This window comes from Crinia signifera, chromosome 9 (genome assembly GCF_055691185.1).
Source record: "Crinia signifera chromosome 9, ASM5569118v1, whole genome shotgun sequence".
Lineage (NCBI taxonomy): Eukaryota > Metazoa > Chordata > Amphibia > Anura > Myobatrachidae > Crinia > Crinia signifera.
In genome coordinates this window covers 148,151,290-148,163,348 of record NC_139225.1, presented here as the reverse complement: position 1 = coordinate 148,163,348, position 12,059 = coordinate 148,151,290, and the positions used below count along the sequence as shown (strand labels likewise).

Below are 12,059 nucleotides of genomic sequence, written 5' to 3'. Positions count from 1 at the left end.
CGTGATCCACTAGTCCTACATATTTTGCAGATTCACTGTGCTTCAACTCCTCCTTCAATTTCGCCAACTGCTTTTGCAAAAGGCCTATCAAGGGAATGACCTGGCTCAAGCTGGCAGTGTCAGAACTAACTTCGCGTGTAGCAGCCTCAAAGGGCTGCAGGATCTTGCACACCACGGAAATTATTCTCCACTGAGCTTGACTCAGGTGCATTCCCGTTCCTCTCCCTATGTCATAGGTCGAGGTGTAGGTTTGGATGGCCTTTTGCTGCTCCTCCATCCGCTGAAGCATATAGAGGGTGGAATTCCACCTCTTGCTTCAGCTGATGGCAGGGCAAATTTAGCTTTTCTTGCAAGTCTTGCAATCTCCTGCACGCACTTGCAGAATGGCGAAAATGTCCACAAATTTTCCGAACAACGGACAACATCTCTTGAACACCCCTGTCCTTTTTCAAGAAATGGTGCACCACCAAATTTACTGTGTGAGCAAAACATGGGACATGTTGGAATTCGCCCACATGTAATGCACTCACAATATTGGTGGCATTGTCGGATACCACAAATCCCGAGGAGAGTCCAAGTGGGGTAAGCCATTGCGCAATGACTTCCCGTAGTTTTTCTAGGAGGTTTTCCGCTGTGTGCCTTTTACTGAAACCGGTGATACACAGTGTAGCCTGCCTCTGAATAGCAATGGGAGATGATGTTGCTGCTGCTGCTGCTGTTGGTGCTGCTGCTGAAGGCAATACATCCACCCAGTGAGCAGTCACAGACATGTAGTCTTTTGTTTGCCCTGTTCCGCTTGTCCACATATCCGTGGTTAAGTGGACAGTGGGTACAGATGCATTTTTAAGGACAGTAACAACGCTTTTTTTAATGTCCGTGTACAGCCTGGGTATTGCCTTCCTGGAGAAGTGGAACCTAGATGGAATTTGGTAACGGGGACACAGGATCTCTAGCAACTGGGTAAAACCCACAGAATTAATTGCGGATACTGGACGCACGTCTATTACCAACATAGTTGTTATGGCGTCAGTAATACGCTGTGCAACGGGGTGACTGCTGGCATACTTCATCCCCCTTTCAAAGGATTGACTTACAGTCAGTTGCTTGGCTAAGTGATCAGGACTAGCATTCCTGGTCCCTTTCCTTGAAGCAGCAGCAGCAGCAGCAGCAGAAGCAACAGGTGTACCTGATAAGGATGCTTCTGAGGAATCCAGGATAGGAGAGGATTCAGTCAGGATCATGACATTGGGTGCAGGACTACTTCCCAATCCCATAATCTCTGAGGATGGGGATGATGCAGTTGTTTGAGGAGATTGCAGGACCTTGGATTTAACAGAGAAAGGGGAGCAGGACGGTGACGCTGGGCGGGCTGCTACATGTTTGTTCACAGTTTCTTTTGACAAAAACTTCTGATGGATGCGCTGCAAATGCCGTAACAGTGAGGAGGTCCCAAGGTACTGCACGTCCTTACCTCTACTTACAATAGCTTTGCAAACGCTACACACGGCTTGACAGTTGTTGTCCGGATTTGGGTAGAAATAATTCCATACATACGAGGTGGATTTTTTGGTCTTTTGTCCTGGCATGACAATGGGCTTTTCCACACCCCGGACAACAACTGTCTCCGTCGGTGCCTTAAAACAAACAACATCATCCCCAACATCGTCATCATCCGCATCCCTCTGTGTGCCAGCTTCACCAACAGAATCCACATCCAATTCCTCAGAAGCATCCTCAATAACCAGGTCAAAATCTTGACTGGGGATGCTCTTGCACACACTTGCAGAGGGCATGCAAATGGTGGAATGAACCTCCTCTTCACAAACAGTATTTGAAAGGTCCGGCTCACATATGGCATCCGCGGACACACTTAGACTCTCCTCTGGGATTTGTGACATTTGTGAACTCGCCTTTGTCTTAAAAACTTTCATTCTTTTTTTTGTAGTAGCAGAAGGGCTACCATCATTCTTCTGAGACGCTGTACCATCAGTCAGAAACAAAGGCCAAGGCCGTAGCCTTTCCTTCCCACTGCGTGTGGTGAACGGCATATTGCCAATTTTATTTTTCTCCGCACGTGACTTAATTTTTTTTTTATGGACCATTGTAAAATTTGATTTCTGCTTTGCTTTTACATGGCCTCTAGGCCTTTGACCATCGGCCTTGCCATCATGAATCTGACTGGTGGTAGCAGCTTCAGAAGTTCTATCAGGTTGCTGATCTCCCACTATTTCCTCCTCCATCATCCTCCCCCCCCAAAAAAAATTTTAATACTTTTTTTTATTTTTCTGATTTTTTACACTGGACACAGCCTGTGACACTGGACACTGCCCCTGGTCACTGGACACTGCAGCACGACACAGCCCGTTACACAGGATATATGTCGTCACACTGGACACTGGATATATGTCGTCACACTGGACACTGGATATATGTCGTCACACTGGACACAGGATATATGTCGTCACACTGGACAATGGATATATGTCACGCTGGACACAGGATATATGTCGTCACACTGGACACAGGATATATGTCGTCACACTGGACACAGGATATATGTCGTCACACTGGACACAGGATATATGTCGTCACACTGGACACAGGATATATGTCGTCACACTGGACACTGGATATATGTCGTCACACTGGACACTGGATATATGTCGTCACACTGGACACAGGATATATGTCGTCACACTGGACACAGGATATATGTCGTCACACTGGACACAGGATATATGTCGTCACACTGGACACAGGATATATGTCGTCACACTGGACACAGGATATATGTCGTCACACTGGACAATGGATATATGTCACGCTGGACACAGGATATATGTCGTCACACTGGACACAGGATATATGTCGTCACACTGGACAATGGATATATGTCGTCACAGTGGACACAGGATATATGTCGTCACACTGGACACAGGATATGTCGTCACACTGGACACAGGATATGTCGTCAGTCGTCACACAGGACAGGACACAGGATATATGTCGTGAGTGACTTGTGACACTGGATAAGATATAGGCCGTCACACTGGACACAGCCCCTTGTATTAATGCTGCCCCTGTACACAGTGTACTACTCAGCAGCACTGCAGCCCCTGCGTGTGAGCACTGCAGCACGACACAGGATATATGTCGTCACACTGGACACAGGATATATGTCGTCACACTGGACACTGGATATATGTCGTCACACTGGATACAGGATATATGTCGTCACACTGGACAATGGATATATGTCACGCTGGACACAGGATATATGTCGTCACACTGGACACAGGATATATGTCGTCACACTGGACACAGGATATATGTCGTCACACTGGACACAGGATATATGTCGTCACACTGGACAATGGATATATGTCACGCTGGACACAGGATATATGTCGTCACACTGGACACAGGATATATGTCGTCACACTGGACACAGGATATATGTCGTCACACTGGACACAGGATATATGTCGTCACACTGGACACAGGATATATGTCGTCACACTGGACACTGGATATATGTCGTCACACTGGACACAGGATATATGTCGTCACACTGGACAATGGATATATGTCACGCTGGACACAGGATATATGTCGTCACACTGGACACAGGATATATGTCGTCACACTGGACACAGGATATATGTCGTCACACTGGACAATGGATATATGTCGTCACAGTGGACACAGGATATATGTTGTCACACTGGACACAGGATATGTCGTCAGTCGTCACACAGGACAGGACACATGATATATGTCGTGAGTGACTTGTGACACTGGACAATGGATAAGATATAGGCCGTCACACTGGACACAGCCCCTTGTATTAATGCTGCCCCTGTACACAGTGTACTACTCAGCAGCACTGCAGCCCCTGTGTGTGAGCACTGCATCACTGAGTTAGTTAGTTAAATCACAAAAAAAACAAAGGGTTCAGGGCTAAACACAGGGCTTAGGGCTAAATAAATCACATCAGGGCACGGGCCACAGGACAGCCCCTGGACAGTGGACACTGCAGCCCCTGCTTGTGAGCACTGCAGCACGACACAGGATATATGTCTTCACACTGGACACAGGATATATGTCGTCACACTGGACACAGGATATGTCGTCAGTCGTCACACAGGACAGGACACAGGATATATGTCGTGAGTGACTTGTGACACTGGATAAGATATAGGCCGTCACACTGGACACAGCCCCTTGTATTAATGCTGCCCCTGTACACAGTGTACTACTCAGCAGCACTGCAGCCCCTGCGTGTGAGCACTGCAGCACGACACAGGATATATGTCGTCACACTGGACACAGGATATGTCGTCAGTCGTCACACAGGACAGGACACAGGATATATGTCGTGAGTGACTTGTGACACTGGACAATGGATAAGATATAGGCCGTCACACTGGACACAGCCCCTTGTATTAATGCTGCCCCTGTACACAGTGTACTACTCAGCAGCACTGCAGCCCCTGTGTGTGAGCACTGCAGCACTGAGTTAGTTAAATCACAAAAAAAAACACAGGGTTCAGGGCTAAATAAAATAAATCACAACACAGGGCTTAGGGCTAAATAAATCACATCAGGGCACGGGCCACAGGACAGCCCCTGGACAGTGGACACTGCAGCCCCTGCGTGTGAGCACTACAGCACCTAGTTAGTTAAATCACACTACAGGGCTCAGGCCACAAGTCTACAACACAGGGCACAGCACAGCACGGAGCACATGGCACGGAGCACAGCACAGGGCAGTGAGGGCAGGTCACGGAGCACAGCACGGAGCACATGGCACGGAGCACAGCACAGGGCAGTGAGGGCACAGGTCAGGTCACGGAGCACATGGCACAGAGCACAGCACGGAGCACACGGAGCTTCCCAACCACCCTCTTCCCTCTCCAAGATTGGAGTGAAGATGGCGGGCGCGCGTGCGTCTTTTATAAGATCCCGCTCCCGCGAGAATCCGACAGCGCGATGATGACGTTCGGCCTCGTTATTGGTCCGGAATTCAGGCGGAAACACCCGAGCCGGCTCGGATCTGGCCCGGATCCCCGATATTCGGATCTGTCGGATCTCGGGGATCCGGACCCGCTCATCTCTATATAATATGTGTGATATGTAACAGTCTCTGTGTCTCTCAGACAGTCACACGCTGCAGTATTATTACACTATAAGATATATGTATGTATACAGGTAATACCGGGCTGTACATGTCTGTGGTCTGTGTCCTGTGTATAATGTGTGATATGTAACAGTCTCTGTGTCTCTCAGACAGTCACTCACTGCAGTATTATTACACTATAAGATATATGTATGTATACAGGTAATACCGGGCTGTACATGGTTGTGGTCTGTGTCCTGTGTATAATATGTGTGATATGTAACAGTCTCTGTGTCTCTCAGTCACACGCTGCAGTATTATTACACTATAAGATATATGTATGTATACAGGTAATACCAGGCTGTACATGGCTGTGGTCTGTGTGCTGTGTATAATATATCTGATATGTAACAGTCTCTGTGTCTCTCAGACAGTCACATGCTGCAGTATTATTACACTATAAGATATATGTATGTATACAGGTAATACCGGGCTGTACATGGCTGTGGTCTGTGTCCTGTGTATAATATGTGTGATATGTAACAGTCTCTGTGTCTCTCAGTCACACGCTGCAGTATTATTACACTATAAGATATATGTATGTATATAGGTAATACCGGGCTGTACATGGCTGTGGTCTGTGTCCTGTGTATAATACGTGTGATATGTAACAGTCTCTGTGTCTATCAGACAGTCACACGCTGCAGTATTATTACACTATAAGATATATGCATGTATACAGGTAATACCGGGCTGTACATGGCTGTGTTCTGTGTCCTGTGTATAATATGTGTGATATGTAACAGTCTCTGTGTCTCTCAGACAGTCACACGCTGCAGTATTATTACACTATAAGATATATGTATGTATACAGGTAATACCGGGCTGTACATGGCTGTGGTCTGTGTCCTGTGTATAATATGTGTGATATGTAACAGTCTCTGTGTCTCTCAGACAGTCACACGCTGCAGTATTATTACACTATAAGATATATGTATGTATACAGGTAATACCGGGCTGTACATGGCTGTGCTCTGTGTCCTGTGTATAATATGTGTGATATGTAACAGTCTCTGTGTGTCTCTCAGACAGTCACACACTGCAGTATTATTACACTATAAGATATATGTATGTATACAGGTAATACCGGGCTGTACATGGCTGTGGTCTGTGTGCTGTGTATAATATATGTGATATGTAACAGTATCTGTGTCTCTCAGACAGTCACATGCTGCAGTATTATTACACTATAAGATATATGTATGTATACAGGTAATACCGGGCTGTACATGGCTGTGGTCTGTGTGCTGTGTATAATATATGTGATATGTAACAGTCTCTGTGTCTCTCAGACAGTCACACGCTGCAGTATTATTACACTATAAGATATATGTATGTATACAGGTAATACCGGGCTGTACATGGCTGTGGTCTGTGTCCTGTGTATAATATGTGTGATATGTAACAGTCTCTGTGTCTCTCAGACAGTCACACGCTGCAGTATTATTACACTATAAGATATATGTATGTATACAGGTAATACCGGGCTGTACATGGCTGTGGTCTGTGTCCTGTGTATAATATGTGTGATATATAACAGTCTCTGTGTCTCTCAGACAGTCACACGCTGCAGTATTATTACACTATAAGATATATGTATGTATACAGGTAATACCGGGCTGTACATGGCTGTGGTCTGTGTCCTGTGTATAATATGTGTGATATGTAACAGTCTCTGTGTCTCTCAGACAGTCACACGCTGCAGTATTATTACACTATAAGATATATGTATGTATACAGGTAATACCGGACTGTACATGGCTGTGCTCTGTGTGTATAATATGTGTGATATGTAACAGTCTCTGTGTCTCTCAGACAGTCACACGCTGCAGTATTATTACACTATAAGATATATGTATGTATACAGGTAATACCGGGCTGTACATGGCTGTGGTCTGTGTCCTGTGTATAATATGTGTGATATGTAACAGTCTCTGTCTCTCTCAGACAGTCACACGCTGCAGTATTATTACACTATAAGATATATGTATGTATACAGGTAATACCGGGCTGTACATGGCTGTGGTCTGTGTCCTGTGTATAATATGTGTGATATGTAACAGTCTCTGTGTCTCTCTCAGACAGTCACATGCTGCAGTATTATTACACTATAAGATATATGTATGTATACAGGTAATACCGGGCTGTACATGGCTGTGGTCTGTGTCCTGTGTATAATATGTGTGATATGTAACAGTCTCTGTGTCTCTCAGACAGTCACACGCTGCAGTTATATTACACTATAAGATATATGTATGTATACAGGTAATACCGGGCTGTACATGGCTGTGGTCTGTGTCCTGTGTATAATATGTGTGATATGTAACAGTCTCTGTGTCTCTCAGACAGTCACACACTGCAGTATTATTACACTATAAGATATATGTATGTATACAGGTAATACCGGGCTGTACATGGCTGTGGTCTGTGTCCTGTGTATAATATGTGTGATATGTAACAGTCTCTGTGTCTCTCAGACAGTCACACGCTGCAGTATTATTACACTATAAGATATATGTATGTATACAGGTAATACCGGGCTGTACATGGCTGTGGTCTGTGTATAATGTGTGTGATATGTAACAGTCTCTGTGTCTCTCAGACAGTCACACGCTGCAGTATTATTACACTATAAGATATATGTATGTATACAGGTAATACCGGGCTGTACATGGCTGTGGTCTGTGTCCTGTGTATAATATGTGTGATATGTAACAGTCTCTGTGTCTCTCAGACAGTCACACGCTGCAGTACTATTACACTATAAGATATATGTATGTATACAGGTAATACCGGGCTGTACATGGCTGTGGTCTGTGTCCTGTGTATAATATGTGTGATATGTAACAGTCTCTGTGTCTCTCATGCTGCTTTCAGACCGCATAACTGGCTTTGACCCTGTATTTGGAAACGTTTCCAAAAACAGGTCTGCCAGATAAAACCCCTTTCACACCGCAGCACTTAAACGGTATATTACCGTTTAAGTGCCGATTTTTTGACACTGGCAGACCCGTTTTTGGAACCTTTCCAAATACAGGGTCAAAGCCAGTGCAGCCTTCAGCCCTCCCCTCCGTGCAGCTCCCCCCCCTCGCGCGTGTCGACCGAGAGCATGTCGACGCCCCCCGCGCACGTCGTCGACGCCCCCGCGCATGTCGACGCCCCCCGCGCATGTCGACACCCCCGCGCGTGTCGACGCCCCCACCCCACCCCCCCGCGTGTCGGCGTCCCCCCCCCCCGTGTCGACTTACCCCGTGCCGGTACCTCAGTAGTCAGTAGTGTTTGCTGGAGGGGGTGTCAGTAGTGTTTGCTGGAGGGGGTGTCAGTAGTGTTTGTTGGAAGGGGTGTCAGTAGTGTTTGTTCGGGGGGGTTGTCGGTAATGTTTGCTGGGGGGGGTTGTCGGTAATGTTTGCTGGGGGGGGGTTGTTGGTAATGTTTGCTGGGGGGGGGGGTTGTCGGTAATGCTTGCTGGGGGGGGGTTGTCGGTAATGTTTGCTGGGGGGGGGGTTGTCGGTAATGTTTGCTGGGGGGGGGTTGTCGGTAATGTTTGCTGGGGGGGGGCTGTCGGTAATGTTTGCTGGGGGGGGGTTGTCGGTAATGTTTGCTGGGGGGGGTTGTCGGTAATGTTTGCTGGGGGGGGGGGGTTGTCGGTAATGTTTGCTGGGGGGGGTTGTCAGTAATGTTTGCTGGGGGGTTTCAGTAAAGTTTGCTGAGGGGGGGGGGTTGTCAGTAATGTTTGATTGGGGGGGCAGTAAATCTTGCTGGGGAAGAGAGATCAGTAATGTTTGCTGGTTTGCTGGTGGGGTTGTCAGTAGTGTTTGCTGGGGGTTTCAGTAAAATTTGCTTGGGGGGGGGAGGGGGGTTGTCAGTAATGTTTGCCAGAGGGATCGGTAATGTTTGCTAGCGGGGTCGGTAATGTTTGCTAGCGGGTTCTGTCAGTTATGTAAATCCCAATGCACGCACCGCCTCTCCTCCTCTGCACTCATGTGTATGTAGTCAGCAGGGTCTGCATGGCACTAGTGGTTGTGGCGGTGTCACCCTGAGCCTGGGCACAATTCCCTGTGCTGCTGCTTGCACTGGAGAAGTTGTGATGAACTTTTGCTATGGGCGGAATGTATTAAAATATCATTAATTGTAAGCTTAATATTAGTGTCTGTTGGGAAGGAAATATATCTAGCAGCCTATGCCTTGGCAATGATATTGGATTTATCAGTATCCAGGTCCTGGTTGGGCATACCCCTGACCAAATGGATGACTATTACGGGCATACGGGTTAGGCCCACTTGGAGGGAGAGTTACAGTGCTACCAAGGGGTGGAGTATGCCTAGGCTGATAGTTCCCTGGCTGGCTTTGTGCCATGCCAGGTTGGAAAGCAGGTGGGACGTTATAACTGGCAGGCTGAAAGGCTTGTGTAGTGTAAGTCTGTGGTGGGTAGTAGTAGTTTGTTTGTTTATTTATAAGGTGCCACAAAGTGTCCACAGCACCGTACATAGCAATAGTACATAGTGGGTAGGAACCAGATGGGTACTGTTGAGATGTTTTTTAAGGTAGTTGCTGTGACTGGCCTTGAAATCCAAAGGCAGGAGCCTGTGCAGCCTGCTGACTATAGCCCTGAAACTGCTGATTTTAACAGGATACTGCATGCCATACTGCTGCTGGGGCTAAGCTTGAGGCTGGGGTTGACCTTGAACTGATGGATATACAGGCTGCTGTGGATACTGTTGATACATTTGGCCTTCCATCTGACCTGGCTGCTGAGCTCTGGGCTATGGCTGTTGCTGAGGCTGGACCCCTGGAGGATGAGCAGAGGAGGAGGAGGCAATACGATCAGGTGTGCTTGAGCGTTCCTCTACTGGAGCGCTGGGAGGCCCAGTAACTTGGTCCTCTGTTAGTCCAAAAGCAGACATGACATTTTTATTGATTTACTATATTCTTGAGGGGATCAAAAGCAGACATGCTGCATCCATAACTTGATTAGAGGGCTTAACAGAGGAGTCTGGAGCAGTGGGTTCACAACCATCCACAGATTCAGTGTCCTGCAAGCTGCTTGGAATCCCAGGTTCCATAGGAGGCGCTAAACAATCCAGCAGATGGTTGACTTTGTAACTAAGTTCTACGAGATCTCAGCATAGATACTTCATCTGACTGGATTCTAGAGGACGTGGTTGTCCATTAACAAATAGAGTCAGTTTCAATATCCTACTACACTGTATAGCAAATGATAAGTCAGAGCTGACGTGTGTGTGTGTGTATGTATATATATATATATATATATATATATATATATATATATATATATACACATACATACATACATACACATGCAACCTGCCCTGGTGCCTTCTGAAAGGCCCACAGACATGCAATATGGCGAAGGCGGCACTCAGAGACTTCTTTAATGCAAATTCCGTACCGCCTTCGCCATATTGCATATATATGTGTGTGTGTGTGTGTATGTATGTATATGTGTGTGTGTGTGTGTGTGTATATATATATATCTATATCTCTATTACCAAGAACTGTAGGACACACCCCTGGGTGGAAATAGACACGCTCATGTGTCACTAGACACGCCCTTTGGTCGAAACATGACACACCCCTTCAATGTTGCAACGCTGAGCTCGGTGCATTTTGCTAGCATCTAAAATCTCCCTCATTTTGATTTTGAAAAGTAGGCAAGTATGATGTATACAGGTAATACCGGGCTGTACATGGCTGTGATCTGTGTCCTGTGTATAATATGTGTGATATGTAACAGTCTGTGTCTCTCAGACAGTCACACGCTGCAGTATTATTACACTATAAGATATATGTATGTATACAGGTAATACCGGGCTGTACATGGCTGTGGTCTGTGTCCTGTGTATAATATGTGAGATATGTAACAGTCTCTGTGTCTCTCAGACAGTCACACGCTGCAGTATTATTACACTATAAGATATATGTATGTATACAGGTAATACCGGGCTGTACATGGCTGTGGTCTGTGTCCTGTGTATAATATGTGTGATATGTAACAGTCTCTGTGTCTCTCAGACAGTCACACGCTGCAGTATTATTACACTATAAGATATATGTATGTATACAGGTAATACCAGGCTGTACATGGCTATGGTCTGTGTCCTGTGTATAATATGTGTGATATGTAACAGTCTCTGTGTCTCTCTCAGACAGTCACACGCTGCAGTATTACACTATAAGATATATGTATGTATACAGGTAATACCGGGCTGTACATGGCTGTGGTCTGTGTCCTGTGTATAATATGTGTGATATGTAACAGTCTCTGTGTCTCTCAGACAGTCACACGCTGCAGTATTATTACACTATAAGATATATGTATGTATAAAGGTAATACCGGGCTGTACATGGCTGTGGTCTGTGTCCTGTGTATAATATGTGTGATATGTAACAGTCTCTGTGTCTCTCAGACAGTCACACACTGCAGTATTATTACACTATAAGATATATGTATGTATACAGGTAATACCGGGCTGTACATGGCTGTGGTCTGTGTCCTATGTATAATATGTGTGATATGGAACAGTCTCTGTGTCTCTCAGACAGTCACGCGCTGCAGTATTATTACACTATAAGATATATGTATGTATACAGGTAATACCGGGCTGTACATGGCTGTGGTCTGTGTCCTGTGTATAATATGTGTGATATGGAACAGTCTCTGTGTCTCTCAGACAGTCACACGCTGCAGTATTATTACACTATAAGATATATGTATGTATACAGGTAATACCGGGCTGTACATGGCTGTGGTCTGTGTCCTGTGTATAATATGTGTGATATGTAACAGTCTCTGTGTCTCTCAGACAGTCACACGCTGCAGTATTATTACACTATAAGATATATGTATGTATACAGGTGT

The 12,059-nt window shown here is 45.9% G+C and overlaps 1 protein-coding gene and 1 pseudogene across 6 annotated transcripts in view; one reads left to right on the top strand and one right to left on the bottom strand.

The window, feature by feature from the left end:
- The window catches only part of LOC146036278 (class I histocompatibility antigen, F10 alpha chain-like), a 125,620-nt gene that overhangs the window by 52,082 nt on the left and 61,479 nt on the right, over positions 1-12,059 (top strand). The gene's annotated exons all lie outside the window — the stretch shown is intronic.
- LOC146036468 (protein TFG pseudogene) lies at positions 9,290-10,416 on the bottom strand (annotated as a pseudogene).